The sequence below is a fragment of the Agrilus planipennis genome, unplaced genomic scaffold, assembly GCF_000699045.2.
Source record: "Agrilus planipennis isolate EAB-ADULT unplaced genomic scaffold, Apla_2.0 scaffold169, whole genome shotgun sequence".
In the NCBI taxonomy this organism is placed as follows: Eukaryota; Metazoa; Arthropoda; class Insecta; order Coleoptera; family Buprestidae; genus Agrilus; species Agrilus planipennis.
Window position 1 is genome coordinate 222,487 of NW_020438936.1, and position 14,870 is coordinate 237,356.

Genomic DNA, 14,870 nt, shown 5'->3' on the forward strand with positions numbered 1-14,870 from the left:
AGCATGCCACATCCTTAACTATTTGTTATCTAAGTCCACCAGTGCTCCTCTTAACTACTGTTTCTGCATCTGATATGTCTCTAACTAGGCCCTTCATGCCTGAGAAAGTGTCCTATCTCACCTATTTCTTATTGATTTCCTTAGCGCCTTCTCTCTAGTCTGTTATCTTAGGATGAGTAACCGTTCTAATTCCTATTTTTATATTACAGAGGTTTATTTATAGGCGTTTGATTTATCAATTACATAATTTGGAGCTTCCTGATCCTAACCGCCGGAAAAGGTTTAGTTTTACGTCAGAACATTTTGAATGGATAGACCTCATTGTTGTGGAGCGAATATAGATGGTTTTCAACAAAAGATTGAAACATTATTTTATTATAAACCTACGTCGATACTGAAAAGAACAGTTAAGGTGATACCATTTGGCCCCTGTCATGAACAGGAAGAATTGCCTTTGAGTTTGAGACACAGACTGATAATACCAAGTCTGTGGTTATTACTGACCATATGCACGTGGCCACCAGATAGACAAATATATATAAATAAACCCATGTGTGTTGTTCTTCTGTTTATCTTCTGAGAGAACGTATGTAGGTGTGTGCACGAGGTCGACCTGTTACCCATTTCGGAACCATGCAGGTTCATTCTCCTACATTACTTCAATAATATTATAGTTGGGAAGTATAGTTTGAGATTGCCCTAAAATATGCAGATCAAAATTTATTGGGCACAGGTGGGAAGTGCCCAGTTTGTGCAAATCCAACAATCTCCAATAGGGATCCAATTGGAGTTAGGGAATTCCCAAAATAAATTCTACTCGGGTAGTGGATCCAGCATTTTCTTTTAGGATCCGACCGGGTACTGGATAATGACGCTGGGTAAAGGTAAATGGACTACGAAACCCTTAAAATATACTTAATAAAAGATTCCATCCGTCGCCTTATTACAACGTATTTTTACAGGTCTTGTCTTTTGATTTGAACCGAAATAGGGTTGTAAATTGTTTTATTGATATTTTTACATCCCTATTTTGATCAAAAGGTAAGATCTAAGTCATTATTGTCTTGTTTAACTGCCTGTTTTTGGCAAACTTTTACAGAGCTGCTCACGTTGTTAGTCTTACCCACTTAGCCTTATCTATTAAAATTCCAACTGGTCCATGAAACGAAAACACAACCTATTAATTAACTTATAAGTCCTAGAAGATTTACATTGACTATTTCTATCTTTGCGATCTATTATAGATTATAGACTCCTTAATTTTATTTTTGTTTTAATTTCAAATACCTATCTGATCTAAAAAAAAAACAATTAAGTGTTTCCTTTGTAACATATCTTGTTATTTTATGAAATAAAAGTAATAATTATTCAAAAAGGCGTACTTATCTAGACGATTATTGGTTGTAGCAGATGTTTATAAAAATCCAAGCGCCATAGGTGTCGAGTTTGTTGGATTTCTTTCTAAGTAAATAACAAACAATGCATTGATACAGTAACGCATTTACCATCGAAATAATGACAATTTTCATGGTCCGCAAGAGCATTTATTGAGGTGACAATTGGACAGTAGATTTCCCATGGGACTTAGTTAAGGCCACATAATAATTATTCTTCCCCCTGTAGTAATTACGGTATGTCACCTCTCGACCAGTACGGTACAGTGGTAGTAGATAGCTACAAGATCCTGTCTGTCTATGTATTATGCATGTCGGTGTGTGTACGGTTCGTAATTAACGAGTCCAGTTTGCGCGGTGCTCGGTCAGAGCGAGTTAGCCTGCTTGGACCGAGATCGACCATTATGATGCAAATAAGTTCGTATATAACAACCACCGAGCGCTTAACCAGGTGTTCTACTCGGGAATGGACACCGAGTCGATGTTGCCAGATGCTTGCAGTGTCATTTCCAGCAAACAAACGAGCGGAAGGACTGGGTTAATCCTTAATAGCAACCGCTTCACATAACGCGTATGAACCATGACTTACGTAGGTTACATTTTTTGTTTCTGAAACAGTAGGAAATAGTTAGAACATAAACAAACAGTCTCAATAACGAGTTTTTATAACGAAAAATTTCGCCACAAGACAGACTTTGCTTGAGACTTACTGATATGCCTTGTATAGGTTGTACAGGGTGTAATAGAAGTAAGTGCCGAGCTCTCGAGGGTATAATGTAGATTCAATAAGTAATCGCACGGTGAGTTCAGCAGTGTATTTCAGTGCAAAGAAAATTAATAAAATTACAATCCGAAGCCGGTCCTGTGCGTGAATTGACAACATAGGTTTCTACCAAATAATGTATTTACTGCGATAAAAAGTTTGCAGATAAGATTAACATTAATAATGTACTACTACATATAACATTTAGGTAGTAAATAAATTAAATAAGTACCTACATTACATGCAGTACTATATAAATGTAAGTACGAGCACAAAGGAAAGAAAAGAAAAAATTTTAAGTTACGTAAACATTAGTTGGTAAATAAGCATTATCTAGATAATTGTAATTTTGTCAAGGCAAACTTGCGTCGCCCCAATAGTGATTATTGTGGAAATTTGAAATTCCATCCCGCATGAAGGAAATTTGACTATGAATTTCACTCTATGGAAAAAAATTAGGCTGTATGCAGCACTTCTTTTTTGAAATTATTTCGCGTGTACTATTGTGGGGATTGTCTTCTTTGAAATCAAATATAATGATTTGAATTGGCAAACAAAAAAGCAGAATTTTTATAGAATTCAGGTGTTATTTCCTATCATAATCGTCATCACAAGGTTGAACCAGCAGCTCCATTTCTACTGATCGTGGTCCAATCTGCGCACTTCGCAGAAACTAGAGCCACTTACATCTTTAACAGTTTGGAAACAGTAATCTAATTTGGATCTACCACTACACCCTTAACTCTTGTTTCTGTTTTTAATATGTCTCCAATTAGCCCTTCACATCTGAAATGGTATCCTACCAATCTATGTCGTCCACTTCTTCTTGATGTCCGTAACTCCCTCTGTTCTTCTGCTCTTTCTAATACATCCTCATTTCTAGCCTTTGCTATCCAGGACATTTTTAACATTCTCCTATAACACCACATGTCAAACGCTTCTAACTTTTTCCTTGCTGTATCAACGCCCACCGTCCACGTTTCAAACCCATACAGAGCCGTGCTTTAGATTTTTAATAATCCTTTTATCAAATTAGCCGATCGTAAGAACAAAAGGGATTTTATTTATAAATAATGATATTTTTGCGTTTACATTTAATATTGTAGCGAGCACAAGTGTGTTTGTGTGCTATCGGGCACACGTATGTGTGAACGGCTTATCGATTCGCCGACTAGCCGCGGGTGCTTTTCTTCATGTGCGCCGTATTTGTAAATGTGTGTGTCGTACCTGCGTTCTGGGAAAGCAGTTAAACAGTTCAAAGAAAAAAGAAACTATTCGGATGTTTCGAGAAGGCTCCCGAAAGTAAACAAAAGAGTATTTAAAGAAAGAGACGATCGCCGCGGAGAAGGAGAAATAAATTGACCGTTGCAGAAGTGAATCGAGAAATAAATTGACAGTGATATAAGTGAAATAAATGGCGCAGTGAATAGTGATATATCAACAGTAGTGTAAACAAATAGAATAATTCATAACCCAAGTTTAGTAATAATTTAATAGTGCTTTTAAGTTCTTTAATAATTAGCGTAAATAAATAGTTTTTGTCGTTATCAGTCATAGATGTTAATATTTTGTTAAACCCACGAACATTAAAATATGTAAAAATGAAATTTTAAAATACGTACATAATTATTAATATCGACTATGGTCCGTGTTATTTTAATCAGCGGTTTTATTTACATAATCTTAATTTTAATAGTGTTCTCATTCGCTTCGCAATGATAGTTCATTTGTTTGTTAGAATTTCGTAATAAAAACAGCGTGTAACTCAAAATAAGCGCACTTAAACCGTGCAGCATAAGATATATCGAGTAACAGAAGTTGCTAATTCCTGTAATCGTTTTTATTATTATTTCACATGACCTCGAATGGCATGTGGGAGGACTATAATTAATAAAAACGACGTAAATATAACACCCACTCGTACACAGAGATACAACGTGAGAGAGAACGTCTAATCTCTCGAACATTAATGCCTGGCTCCATAAATACAAAACGTTGGCTGTTGTCCCAAAAATTCATTACACTAAAACGTAATGAAAATACCCTCGTTTAATTTTTTTATGTTGAATAACTCGTTACACTAGGTAATAACTAAAATATGTCAGCTAATAAAAAAAATAACAAAATCTGTTTTTAAATAGCAGATACGTCAAAGAGAACATGGATGTCGGGGATAAAGTCAAAATTTTATCCGATAATATAAGCAATGTTCTTGTTAGAGGTTAGAATTTTATTGTTCCCTGATTAGCATCTGTATTAGGAGAACAGAGGATGTCATCAATATTTTTTTTTTCGTAAAGTTTGATCAAAAGAAAAAGTATGGAAAAAGCGAATACAAAGATAGGAGATAAAAAATTAGAAAAATTGGCTGATTTTCGGTGTCTAAGAAGTCAGGATGGATGTAGTAGTACACAGGATAGCGCAGAGTCGCGTTCAGTAAAAAGAAGTCACTTCTATGTTCGCGAACGGTTAATTTAGAAATTCGAAAAAGTTTGTTAAAGGTGTATGTTTAGAGCTCGGCGCTGTACGGGTGCGAAACATGGACGATGGCCTCGGCGGAAAGAAAAGGTTAGAAGCGTTCGAAATGTGGTATTACAGGCGAATGATGACGATACCGTGGATATAGAAGGTTAAAAATGAAGAGATATTAGAAGATATAGGAGAAACGAGGACTGTATGAAAGTCAATAAGAAATAAGTGAGATAGGTTGGTAGGACTCCTTCTCAGAGATGAAGGGTTGACTAAAGGCATATTAGAGGCAGAAACAGGAGTTAAGAAGAGTAGAGGTAGACCTAGATTAAAATCAGATAATATTCATGCATTTTGGAGATAGTAATTGGAAGAAAAGTATCAAAAATCCAATGAGGACAATTATCTATATATATGATAAATTTGTGAAATAAAGATAGGTACTTACCTTAACCACCGATACTAGAGGATTCCGATGCCCATTGTTAGGTAACGAGCAGGGATGATATGGATATGAAATTTCGGCTCCATGGATACGTATATGGATATACGAATATTATTATAACGATATCAGATACGATTACTTGTATTCTTATGGTGCGCGTTTTAGTTACGCATGCGTGAGCCGTGCAACCTGTCTATCCGCAGTCTTTCTTAATGACGTTAGAATGTTGACGCCTTTAATTTGATTTCTGGTGCATCTTGTAGCTGCTATTAACGTAAACACTGCTTCCGAATTCCAATTAAGAGAAGAGATATGATAATAATAATTTTTTTTTCACAAATTAAATTTGACTTATGTAAAAAACAAGACAGTCAATTCGAGTGGCATATAGGTACTGACTCTAATTATAGTTATTGTATTTACAGTAGATTGTAACAGGTAAATAGTTATAGCCCAAAATTCAAGTTGGTATCTATATTAGGTGCCGTTCTTTTGTCACAATTTCTCACAATAAAATAAGTACAAGATGTAAATGTGATGCCAAGTGAAGAAATTTAGACGTCCCCGAAATGAATTTCGTGAGAATTGTCGCAAAAGACGTAATTATAATTCGAAGCGTAAAGCGTGTCAAAGGGCATTAAAGAGACTGTTATATTTTCTCGCCAAGAGTATTTTAAACGCATTTGCAAAAGGGCGGGAACAAGGGTAAATATTCAAAGTAGGTATTCCTATTCGAATCGATCGTGGAGGCAACATTAATAACGTTGACGACATTTATTTCTCTTCTTTGTTCAATAAGGGTCCTTCGTTTCGAAAAAAAAAAACTTATTGGGACCATTTCCGAACGTTATATCTGTTTCCAGTTCGTTTGCTAAATCGGTAAATTTACCAAATTGTGAATTTATGTTAATGGACCACGCCGCCGCTTCGACAGTAACTGGGGACCTTTTCAAAATCAAAACCTTTTGTGGAATTTAAATCTCCTCAATGCACGTTTCAATTCTGGAATTGTTTCTCTACTTATTTATGATGACTGAATTCTATGAAATGGCGACATATTTACCTGTAACCGTTACTTATCTAGCTATTTATCAAAGCAAACAATTTTTATTATAGGAACAAAATCCTGAACTTTTACATAGCATTTTATTAATTGTTTATTAATAATTATTATTATTTTATAATGCNAACATAAAAAGAGTTTTAAACAAGAAAAATTAACACCACTTTTTTAAAAATTTTGATGGAAGTAAATTTAATTTAATTAATGTCAACTAAATAAACCTATTTACTTTCCTTTAAGTTTCTAAAATTATTCAATTTTTTTTTCAAAAGGATGAACTTGACATCAATAAGAATTCTTGCTTGTATCCTTGTTAAATTTAGAAGTACCTGAAGGGATAATATATTTTACAATTTACTTTTATGAAAATTTAAGAGTTCCTACTTACCTACTCATTATATGAAAATGTATGAGTAGTAAAATTTGGATAAATATTGGAGATCACGAAAGATTGACTTTATCGTTACATACATATACTAGATTCCCTTCGTCTTCAAAACATCATGCTTCCTTTTCCAATGTCTATGTGGACTAATTATTCAAATATTTCTTATAAGTTCATTAATCTAATGCATAAATGAAAAGAGCAAACAATTAATATAAATCTGAAATCTGCAGCACACATCATTCTTTGACAAACAACAAAACTCGCACCGCATTTATTATTGGAATAATAGAAAAACAGGTAAATTCTTGCAACTGTTTCGGCTATTGTTCATTCATGAAACGGTTAGGGTAGGTTGCAGTTAACCAAACGTAGCTTCTCTTACCGTTTCCGTTTATAAACGGTTACCGACTGAACAGGACCGCTGCTGTTTTGGTCAAATAATAGATGACCCAGCTACCAACTGTCCAAAACTAACTAATGCGTTATTCGAATTCATTCAAAAAGGCCCAGGTAGCCGGTGTGTCTGGCTGTGCGTGGGAATATATGAAACTAATGTATGTATGCTCTTTTCAATACTTATAATAATTGCTGACATTTTACGTGTCAGAATTGAATCCGTTGCTTTTAGGTATTTACGAATGAATTTTACATCCTGTATGCAAGAGAAGAAAAAGTAGGTAAAGAACGAAAAAAAGATAGGAGACGAAAGATTAGAAAAGGTGGCTGAGTTTTGGTATCTAGGAAGTCAGATAAGTCAGGACGGAAGGAGTAGTAGGAATATAAAGCAGAGGATAGCGCAGGATCGAGTCGCCTTCAATAAAAAGAAGTCATTTCTATGCTCCCGAACGATTAATTTAGAAATTCGAAAAAGATTATTAAAAGTGATGTTAGGAGCGCGGCGCTGTACGAATGCAAAACATAGACGCTGAGCGCGGCGGAAAAGAAAAGTTTAGAAGCGTTCGAAATGTGGTGTTACCAGCGAATGATGAGAATAGATCATGATTAGAAAAGGTTAGAAATGAGGAGTCGTTAGAAAGAATAGAAGAACAAAAGACTCTATGAAAGTCAATAAAAAATAGGAGAGATAGGTTGGTAGGACAACTTCTCAGTCATGAAGGTCTAGTCAGAAACATATTAGAAGCAGAAATAGGAGTTAGGAGGAATAAAGGTAGACCTAGATTAAATTACTGTTCGCAAATAGTTAAGGATGTGGGTTGCTCTAGTTTTAGGGAAGATAAGCTCAGGATCGGAAAGAGTGGATGTGCGTGTCCAACCAGTCTTAAAACTGACGACCTTATGATAATGATGCCAATAGAAATACAAATAGAAAAGTATGATTGAAATAACCCATTGGTAAATTTAGTTGTATGTAATTTATAAGTACTTCATGTAGGTAGTTATATAAATATATTCTGTGAAAGCAAACAACAAATCTGAGCAGCATGCCACATCCTTAACTATTTGTTATCTAAGTCCACCACTGCTCCTCTTAACTACTGTTTCTGCATCTGATATGTCTCTAACTAGGCCCTTCATGCCTGAGAAAGTGTCCTATCTCACCTATTTCTTATTGATTTCCTTAGCGCCTTCTCTCTAGTCTGTTATCTTAGGATGAGTAACCGTTCTAATTCCTATTTTTATATTACAGAGGTTTATTTATAGGCGTTTGATTTATCAATTACATAATTTGGAGCTTCCTGATCCTAACCGCCGGAAAAGGTTTAGTTTTACGTCAGAACATTTTGAATGGATAGACCTCATTGTTGTGGAGCGAATATAGATGGTTTTCAACAAAAGATTGAAACATTATTTTATTATAAACCTACGTCGATACTGAAAAGAACAGTTAAGGTGATACCATTTGGCCCCTGTCATGAACAGGAAGAATTGCCTTTGAGTTTGAGACACAGACTGATAATACCAAGTCTGTGGTTATTACTGACCATATGCACGTGGCCACCAGATAGACAAATATATATAAATAAACCCATGTGTGTTGTTCTTCTGTTTATCTTCTGAGAGAACGTATGTAGGTGTGTGCACGAGGTCGACCTGTTACCCATTTCGGAACCATGCAGGTTCATTCTCCTACATTAACAATGACCACCAGTCGGCGCAGCTATTGGCCGAGGAGGCGGCCACGCCCCCCGCGAGTTGTCACCTACCGGTATGCAAATGGCCCCCTCTCCGGACCGGCAACCCGCAACACGGCACAGCAGCAGCCTGCTAGATCTCGCGAGCTCTTATTATCCACATTCACACACACATTCACATTCGCACACGCATACGTACAAGCAGCTTTCACATCCGACATCTCTTTCCCCAGAACGTATTTGAATGTATGTAATTGCTGGGCCGACTGAGACGGCGGTCCTGGTGGCAGTGGAACTTGCACACGGATACGCCGTCGTCTACGTGAGCGAGGCTGTATTTAATAAACACCCACCGCCGAAGAGGACGTCGTCGTATCGGAGGTGGTACACACGGGAAACTCGCTTTCCTAAGCAATTTCTATCTATTTGAATGATCACTAGGTGGTATATATATATACCATTTGATATTTTTACATAATCTATAGGTATCTACTTTCTTAATTTGTTCTTATAAATTATTATTTCTATCATAGTTCAACGTTTTATCCACAAACCCCGAATTTATCGGAGCTCTCAGCAAAAACACACATGGATTTAAGTGCTGTTTCCCATTAATTAACATATGCATCTTAGCGGAAATCGTTTCATTTTTATTCTTATTGAATGTGTAAATGATTATTATAATAACTAATAATAAAATGATCTTGTGGGTGCCTACCTAATACGAAATAAAAGTGAAACTGATCCAAGAATGTTCGCTCTTTTAAATGCAGGAATTATAGAGTGGGGGCAGCCGTAGCGTGTGATTCGCTCGGAATAATTAGGTGGGGTAGTTTCTCCTCACTTATGTTTATGAATCACTGCGAACACGCTGGTTACCTGTCTTTTAACAGTTGCAATTTACGGTCCATACTTAAAGGTACCTACCTATCTGCAGTGCAGGTGTCTAATATGATGCCTACCAAACGAAAATACGTACCGGGAATAATAATAACAACTGTTAATACTGCCTTTTTCTAAAATAATAAACTTTGCTGTTTAAATTATCGTCGTCACATAAATAAAATTATTTTGTTAAACGTTATAAATTTGGTTTAATCTATAGCATCCTCGCAATTATTTTGTAATTGTCTTTCGTTTTCAATAGTAAGTACATACTTGAAATCAACTACCACCAAAATAAAGTTCAAATAATAAATGGTCGTTTTCTTCTGCTTGTCATCCATTGTTAATTTAAATTAATAAGAACTTTATAGCATGTATTATGTATCTTTATCTTCGAATGAGGTGTTAATTTTCCAGCTTAACAATTACTTAAATTGTTAACCTTATTTAACTTTTTGAGCATTTATCGGTAGTTACTAATATAATCTCATAAAACACGTCGATTGGTAGTCTTAAATGTACATTACCCTGGTTCATTATGTTATTTTAATTTTAGATAAGTGAGTGGATTAAGTTAATAATAAAGATGATTAGTGTTTATAAAAATGAAGGATTGCGTTTTGATTATTGTACGTAACGTTTATAAAATAATATTACCAAAGTTCTTGATTTCGCATCACTCATTGTTTGACAGTGCGCAATACTTTTATTTGGAACCTTTCAAAGAATTATTTATTCTTCCCTTTTAAGTTGCCAACGCTCGAGGTTAGTAATCTTCAGAAATTCTTCTGACGGTTCATTCGTCGATTGATATTCTCAAGAATTGGATATTTATTCTTCTTGATGTTTTGCCAATGATCAGAAATCTTCAAGAATTCTTCTCGTTCATTCATCGATTGATCATCCGCAAGAGAAACCCCTGAATATTCCAAGAAATTTCGTTTTCGAAACGCCGAGTAAAAAAAAATATAATTCTTTAAAACAAATGGGGAAATCCGCATAATTTGATTATGTTTTGGTGGTGCCTACCATTTTCATTAACTGATTATATTTTTAAAAGCACTGACACTAAATGAGGAAAACTTAATTTTTCCTTAAAGTTGTTTTACCAATTTGCGAGAGTTAATTAATAAAACCCCAAGTTACACATAAGAAATATTTAAAACTCTTTTCGTCATCCAAGGTGTTGTACTCAGTTTTCCTTTTTTAAAGTTTGTATGTGACATTTGGCTTTAGTGTTTTATTTAGTTGAGTTCCTCATATCTCCATTTCAGTTTCTTCTATTGTAGGTAATATTTGTTATGCATGGATATCTAATATATGAGTAATAACAATCCAATTGGTGCATTGATTGATTAGAATGGCTGTGGTTCGAATTAAAGAGAGAGCAATTTTATTTGATCCTTCAGTTGCAATTAATATAACTGAAAATCTAGGCATTTAGGCATAATAAACACATAATTCACCAACTGAATAAATGGAGAGTGGAAAGAGCCCAGAGGAGGCAGTGCCTGATCTAAAGGTGGAAGCCAGCTAACTATGTATATAACTCCTTTTTTTGCTATCAGATGATAAATATTTTAAAAATCAGACATCTCTTATTAAAGACGTTCCTTGGCGTACTTTGGTCATTCAACTGTTCGTTCATTTTGCTTCGGATTGGTAACATACATATTTATGATCTAACTACTTTGGAATTTGTGAAAAATTTACAGCATAAATTTACTCTTCATGTGTCAACTACTTTGAAATTCCGTTGGAATTATAAAAACTTCTCTGTTATTATTCCACTTTACAGTTTACACAAATTTGCATTACTTATGCAAAAACTAAGTGAAAAGTACGAAGAACATTTTTAAATATTAAATATCATATCTTTTGATGCTTAAAATTGGGTGTAGTTTCTGAGTTTCTCCATCATCATCATCATCATAAGGTCGTCAGTCCTTGGACACGCACCTCCATTCCTTCCTATCCTGAGCTAATCTTCGCATTTCCCTAAAACTAGAACAACCCACATCTTTGCGAACAATAATCTAATCTAGGTCTACCTCCACCCCTCCTAACTCCCAGTTCTGCCACTAATATGTCTCTAACTAGACCTTCATGCCTGAGGTGTCCTACTAACCTATCTCGCCTATTGCTCATTGACTTCCATACAGTCCTCTGTTCTCCTATTCTTTCTAATACCTCTTCATTTCCAACCTTCTTTATTCATGGTATCCTCATCATTCGCCTATAACACCACATTTCGAAAGCTTCTAACCTTTTCTTTTCCGCCGCGCCCACTGTAAAACAAAAATTGCCAAAGAAGTTTTTGTCACTATTTACAAGAAGATTCTTAGCCAAATTGATGTCGACCTATTCAGATATTTTCCTTGAATCAAAATTTCGATTGAAATTTTTTGTGGAATTCATCACGATTTTTACATATTTGTTGATATGGAAGTTCTGCTTCAAGTGTTCAAGTGATATTTTTGAGTAAAGTTTTTTGTAATTGCTTGTTCTTCAAATAAGATTTAGGTAGTAGGTATATTTAGGACTTTGTTAGGTAGGTATTTCAGTCAGGTATCAAGCAGGATTTAAGAATGGGAATATTCAATGACAAACAAAAACGTATTTTTGTTTTTTTTATCGGTTTCCTTAATTTTAGAGTCCATTATAATGAATGTTGCAGACATTGGAGGATTTTGAATATGGAACATTAAAAATGGAAGTGAAACACGGAAATCCTGATGAAAGAGAGGGATGCATTTGTGTCATCAATACTTGCCACCTTTTCTGTGGCACTTGTTAGGATCCTTTCGGATAAGTATCAACACCGGTACGGTTCACAATACGTCTAATAAAAAAATTGCGTTCGGTGAAAGAGAAGTGAAGAGGGCATTAACTGAGAGAATACCATAAATCACGTTCCGGTACGGTCAGGTCAAGCACGGTGTACGTAGAGTCCAGCGCGTACAACGCGAGTATGTTGTGTTGTTGTTGCTGTTGTTCCCCCTTTTCCATCTAGATCGAAGAGTTTGAGCGAGAGGTGCTCATTAAGCGATATGTTAACTACATTGTTAGCGTCGCAGTCCACGTCCCCTCTCTCGGTAATTACGCCACCACCCCTCCGCTGGTCAGGCGTCCTCAGCTGGCCAGAGCATCACGGCTAGCCATGGAAACAGCACACGGTGGCTACAACGGACCGGTCTCTGTTTGATGTTGCTTGTGATGAGCGAATGCGAATCGCGAACGTAACAGCAAAAGGGGTTCGTACGAACCACGTGTTGTCTTACGCGACGTTTCTTCCTTTTTATTGATAAGTATTATTGTTTTACTGTTTCGTTTTCGTGAGTGAGCCGTGGCGATAAAAAGAACGGACCTCTTGACTGAACTATTCTCAGTTTTGGTTCGTCATTCTATTATTATCTATAAGTATGTAAATGGTTAGTTAAGTTTTGGTTCCACTGACAAATTATTGAGTGCGTGTTTACAGGTACTACATTTTCACGAGTATCATATGTTTCTGTTTTGTGGTGTATCCTAAAAAAACGACAGTGCACTTCTTCAGGCCCAACTATTAATTTTTAAGTGTCGAGTATTGTGATTTTGTAAGACAGTGGGTGAATAAAGACCAGTCTAGTTTTTCTAATCCAAAAAACTGAAGATCCATGTCATAATGTAAGTCGTACGCCTAATATTCATTTACGGCGATCACCTGCTTTCGCCAGCTCTTTTTTATTTCTCTACTGGAACTTCACTTGTTTCCGCATTGTTGGTTTTTCTTGTTTTCCTCCAGTCACGTGTTGGTTGTGACTAGTAGGCGGCTAGTGGCTATTTTTTCGTTTGTTTCGTGTGTCCTCGCGGTCAGTCGCACTGACGCAAAAGTTTTCGGACGTCGTCGAAAGAAAATTTGGCCTAGGTCATGATTATCGACTTTTCTTTTCTCGGGTTTCTGTTGCAAAACATGGACATGTATATACGTTTACAGACGAGTTCTCGTATCTGTATCAAGAACTGAGTATTATGGGAAAACTGCACGCTCTTGCTATATGCATATTCGGAGGAACTCTGGCATAGTCATTCTTTATAGAATGTTCAAGCATGTCCACACATGGTTTTGTCTTGAATAATTCTAATGAGGCTGTTTTAGTCGACATATACCTATTGCATGTATCAGTAGATCAAATGTAAAGTTGAAATAATAATTTCTTGTAAATGTTTTCTCACTGGGCGATTTCAATTTCTAAAGAATAATATCCTTGAAGTTCTCTGGAGAATTACAAAGAGCTTTTGGGAAAAAATTCATGAATGCTTAAATTTCATCATTTTATTAATGACGACATTCATTAATCATTTTGTGATTTGAAACATTTCTTAAACTTGATCATTTGCCTTATCCTTTTCCTAATTTATGTATTTTGAAATCCGAGAGTTAGTTCCAAAAATCGCATTCCTCGGATTGCAAGGATTATTGTGTGAATACGGATTTCTTTCTGCGCTAAGCACGAAACCAATAATGGAAATAATGAAAAAGTGTCTCCGAGTAACCTGGACTATCCTCAAATGTGACCCTACGATAACATTATGATCCTACCTTTACCGAACGTAACAGAAAGCTAGGGTAGGAAAAGAACATGAGTGCTATTATATGCATGTTCTTTTAGGTTTTCTCGTTGGGTAGTAAAAAGTGTTCATTTTTGCCTATTTTGCATCATTTTAAAATTTTGGCGTACTTAATCTCATTTGATGGTATGATACAGAAGGGAATATATAATTTACCTAATACAAATAATACTTATTGTTTTAAATATTATCTACGCATCTATTAACTGAAGTTTCCTGTAGGTAAGAAGGGGCCGTTTTATTTGCACATAAATATCAATTGCATTCTAGAAAAGCTACAAGAAACGTAGCAAGATTAATCATGTTTTCATTCATGTAAATGTCGAAGGAAATTCGTACTTATATTTATACATATTTAGAAAGGCATTTAAGTTCCTAAAATGCCTCAATCAGGGTAACCTGTGCGTACGATGGGTAGACTAGTCAGTGTTTCCAGGAGGGTGAACTACCCCTTGTACCGATGCAGACGAGTGAATACACTCGCTACCCTTAACGCCCGTACCACGTCCTCTAGACTGACACTCGCAAAGATTATATTAAATGCTGCTTTCTTGGTCCGTGCTTTTTTCCGAGACTGTACTTGTAATCTGCGCTGGCGTTGATGACTACCCCCCTGAATGTTGACCTCGGACCACTCGAAGAACGCATGCGCCTTTTTCTCATTACTTTACCGATTAATTAACTTGCATATATCGCGCCCGTTCTAGCGTCCGCACGAAGGACCCTCGTCCTTGTTCAGCGCGCTGCATATAAGCTACC

General features: G+C 35.9%; 1 protein-coding gene across 4 annotated transcripts in view; it reads left to right on the forward strand.

Annotated features, from left to right (window-relative positions):
• The window catches only part of LOC108739418 (zinc finger homeobox protein 3), a 339,092-nt gene that overhangs the window by 34,551 nt on the left and 289,671 nt on the right, over window positions 1-14,870 (forward strand). For 2 of the 4 annotated variants that reach the window (XM_018473312.2, XM_018473314.2), the window contains exon 1: window positions 12,670-13,166. The exons of the other annotated variants lie outside the window; for them this stretch is intronic. The gene's annotated coding sequence lies outside the window, so the exon portion shown is untranslated. Of the gene's footprint in view, window positions 1-12,669; window positions 13,167-14,870 lie in introns of those variants that run through there. 4 annotated transcript variants of the gene reach the window in all.